The sequence below is a fragment of the Cryptomeria japonica genome, chromosome 2 (genome assembly GCF_030272615.1).
Source record: "Cryptomeria japonica chromosome 2, Sugi_1.0, whole genome shotgun sequence".
NCBI classification, from domain to species: Eukaryota; Viridiplantae; Streptophyta; class Pinopsida; order Cupressales; family Cupressaceae; genus Cryptomeria; species Cryptomeria japonica.
In genome coordinates this window covers 292,317,845-292,322,514 of record NC_081406.1, presented here as the reverse complement: position 1 = coordinate 292,322,514, position 4,670 = coordinate 292,317,845, and positions in this window count along the sequence as shown.

Genomic DNA, 4,670 nt, shown 5'->3' with positions numbered 1-4,670 from the left:
ATTCTTTTTACTCAGAAGATATTTTGTTGCAAGAGGATGAAATCATTGATACCTTTCTTAATGTTACTCTACCTTTTCTTCATTCCAATGCACTCACTTCTAGAGATGATGCATTAGTGGACGATGAATGTCATGTCACATCCAATCTCCCATGGGTTGATGTTGATCGAGTTCCTTTAACTAATTCTTCTTCAAGTTGTAATGAGTCTGTGAATGCCATTGAATTCTCTGCTACCCCTACAAGGCCTAAGAGACTGATCATTTATGTTATTCTAGCTAGTCCTTATCCAAAGAAGGTAATTTCTATTTGTGGTGTTCCTTTTAAAAGTGACTCACCAGATGTTTTTACAAGATACAAATAGTCTAAGGCTCCTTCTTATGAAATGGTATCCCACACTTATAACTTTTGTAGAAATAAGCAAAATGTTGATCTCTCAAATACTTAATTACCACCTTCTCAACCAGATCTTCCTCAAGCACCTATGCCTTCAGTTAAGGAACCTAGTGATTATGATCTTATTGAGCAACTTCGTGTTACTCCCGCTAAGATCTCACTTTGGGATTTACTTCAGATTGCTTTAGTTTATCAAGGTGTGCTTCACGAAGCTCTTCAAAAGATCTCATTGCCTTCTTCTGCTAGGCCTTCAGATGTGAATGCGTTGATGGATCATATTCATGTAGATTCACCGAATATTACATTCTATCCACATGAACTCCTACCTCTAGAAGTAAGAAAGCAAGAAACCCATTAATGATAATTGTTTATGTTAATGGTGTCGGCATTAGACGAACTCTCATTGATACTGGCTCAACACTCAATGTTTATAGTCTAGACCTATTGCCCAAAATCAAAGTGGATTCAAAGTCTCTTGCTGCATCTTCTATGTTTATCAGTGGTTTTGTTAATACTGGTAAAACTATTTTGGACACTATTATTTTGCCTATAAAGATTGGGCCAGTTACTATTCCAACCTTGGTGCATGCTATGCAGGGCCTTTATCATACAATCTTCTCTTGGGTAGACCTTGGATTCATGCTTTAGGATCAATCAATTCTACCCTTCATGGTTCTATTAAGTTTGTTGCTAACAATCAGGTAGTTACAATCAAGGTTGATCCTGATGCTATGCACCTATGTCAAATCACAACAGTTGCTCATGCCTCTGTTACACCTACCTTTCAAAATTATATTCCATCTTTATCTTCTAAATGCCGACAACTATTCCCATGGACCCTCTTAAATGGGAAACCCATGAGAAGGTTGTCCCTAAATAAGATCCTCATAAAGTAGAAAGTCCTAAGTCTACTCCTGCTCCATCTCCTTCAAATTCATCTTCTTTTCAATCAAATGCATTTCCTAGTGATGATTGGGGCTCCTTAGACTTTACAAGCTCTTTCATTAGAGAATATAAAGTCAACCCTATCCCCTTAACTTTCCAAAAGTATCATTCACACCCTCTATTAAAGATGGTTATTCTTTTGTATCGCGAGATCACGTGAACACGATTGGCTATACCATTAAAGGTGATCCTCCCCCTTTGGAGGAGTTATTATGGTCCAGGATTCAATATTGCTTCCAAGTATGGATACAAAGCAAATGGTCTTGGGCGCATGGGTCAAGGAGTTAAGGTCCCTTTGAAATCGAAACTTTTCTCTTTTACAATGGATTTAGGTTACGAAGCTTCTCCTTTGTCTTCATCCCCTCCATTGTCTAATGTTCCTATATCTTCTTCTTCTTATGAGGAGTCAAACTTTTCTCCACAAGAGAAAAGGTTGATTCCTGTTCCTCATCCTTTGTCTAATCAAGAACTTATTTTGTTGCAGCTTCTTAAAGCTCGCTTGATTGCTCTTCTTCCTCCTACACATAAGAAGTTTTATAAGGATGATAAAGAAAAACATTCTTTCGGTGCATCCCATCAAGTACTTGGCCATTCCACAAGTGAATGTAAGGCCTTGATGGACAAGATACAACAACTTCATCAATAGGTTGTCATTAATTCTTTATCTATTGACGAACCTTCTTCTTCTTTGCACAACAAATGATATCAAGGTTTACCTCTATCTTGTTATTTTACACATTCCATTTATTTATGCATTCTTATCATATCTCTTTTTCACCCACAGAGGTGCATGTCTATCTCTCACCCGCCATGGTGACTATCCTTTTGTCGTCCGATGTGGCGAGTATCTATCTTTTCCCTTTGTGGCTCTTATCAAAATTGATCTTATCTATAGTGGCCTCCCTCCATAGTGAGGTTGGTTCTATATAGCATCCATTTATCTCTATCAGTAATGGCTTTCCTTCATATCAAGGTTAGTTCTACTTATCTTTGATCAGTTGGCATAACACAACTTGCTAGACTGTGATCTATCTTTTTAATCATTACCGTCTTTATGACCGCTAACTACAGAGAAAGCTAGTGTCTGGTTCATGTACTATCTCTTTGACATTCGATTGCTTCTCTGACTTTTGGGTGCATTTTTCCTTGAAGCAATCGATTCTTTATTTCTTCTCTCCTTTTTAGAATTCCTCTATGTGGTTTCTTGTATTTTTTAGGACGACACATAGTACCAAGACAACCTTTTACATCAAGGTCTCTTTCACTTTGTTGACTCAAATATTTTAGTTGGTTATGTGCTTTCATGTGTGTGCTATGCATGTTCTTTATATATATATATATGCACGCACACACACACACACACACACACACACATGTTTATCATGATCTAACCCCATCGTCTTGGGAATTTTCACTTTCTAACCTTGTCTTGTGCACATTTTTCTACCTAATGCATTTTTTTTGTAGGTCTTCAGCTTGGCGGCATGCTTCCTGGGCTCGAAGATTTGTCTGCTTCCTCTATAGTATCCTTTTGACATCATGATGTTATTTTATGTTTAGTAGATTTCCTTTAGCGTGTATATTCATGTTGATTCATAAGCCCACTAAAGTGGGGGCAAAATGTTTTGTGGAAAATTGCATACCCCTTTGCAATTCCACCTAAACTTTTGTGGCCACTTTAGTGTCCATTCCCCTAGCATTTGAGTAGGCTCATTACAACCCTTGCATCAACCTTCTCCCTCTCAAGATGCTCATGACATCTTGTTAGCAACTATCCTTCAACTTATATTTTGCATTAGCTGCGTGTTTCGCTTGTCATTTTTAAGCGTGATTCATTTGGGCATTAGTGGTTCGCGTAGACGTTCGCGTGCCGCACATTCGTCCTGTGGTATCTTAAAGCTCAAATGTCGGTTTTGTGCATTTTGGCACTTGTCATCTATCTTGATCAGTGGAAACAACTCCGAATCTTCTAAATGGCGTACTAGCCTCTTCTTTCCCTCCTCTCCTCTCTTTAAATCCATCTTTTCTCTCCATGCAATCTCTCTTGGTTCTCTCAAGAAATATCTCTCATTCTTTGGGCTCTCACAACTTTCTCTTGCTCTCTCTTGCTTGCTACAACAATCTCACATTTGCTACAACACTCTCAAGCTCTCACAATAATGTTTTGCACTCTCTTGGCTTTCTCAAGCCTCTTTAGTAATATCTTTCTATCATTCTATCTATCTCGTCTTTGAGCATCTTGGGATTTATCACATCCCCTATCTATTTGATATAAATCTATCTATCTGGCTTGTTCGTGGAGGTGGAAACACCAAAATGGGGATCTGACTAAGGCAAACCTCTTAACACAACCCCCAACATTTTTCTCTTTTTCATGTGTGCAGGTTTATTAGAAGCATTTGAACGCATGAGGGTTTGCTTTTGCTTTATTTATTTTAGTTATATTCATCATCTAGTATTTGCTGCCATGTTTCTAACTCCTGGATTTTGCAGGTTAATTAAAACACAGAGTCAAGTTTTTGTGTTTCTAAGTCTTTTATGTTCGCGGTCCATACGAGACTACAATGCACCACACAAATGTATGCACGCCATGCTTGTGTCCTTGATCGAGACGCTCAGACTTAGACCGAATATTCTCCGTGTTAACTCTTTCAATTTCTCTAATAAGATATCTTCACTAGACCAAATATTCTCCACGTTAACTCTTTCAATTTCTCTAATTAGATATCTGAATTTATGTTGTGAAATTGGCTCTCAAGGGAACATAGTGCTTCCCTTTGCAGGGTCACTTTTGCACCATTACAGATTATAAAATCTGTACCCACATCATTGATAATTTCTTCACCATTTTTAGCAATTATAATTTGTCTCCTTATGTGCCACCATTTCTTGCAAATAGTTGAATATCTCACATCCCTCCATATATAATCCTCTTATTCCTTTCAAAATTCTTGAGATCACCTTTTTTCAACCAACTCTTGTACACCACTCAACTTTATTTTATTTTTTCTAGCACACTAATATGCACTTCTACCTTTGGTCCATGTTAGTGTCTTCCAATGCCATATATAATTCCTCTTAACATTACTTTTGACACTAATCTTTTTGATTCAATCACTCTCTAATTCAATTCCTCTCTTATGAGCTTGACTAACCATTTGATGAATTGGTATTGACATCAATACTCAAAAATGATGAAAAATACCTTCTCCTTGAGTTCCTTAAACCTTGTATAATACTCTGCGATTCTTTCCCTTGCCTCCTACTTTATTTCCTTCACTAAAAAATTACTCTACTCATCCATTTAGGGTACTTGAACTTGTTTCCAAAT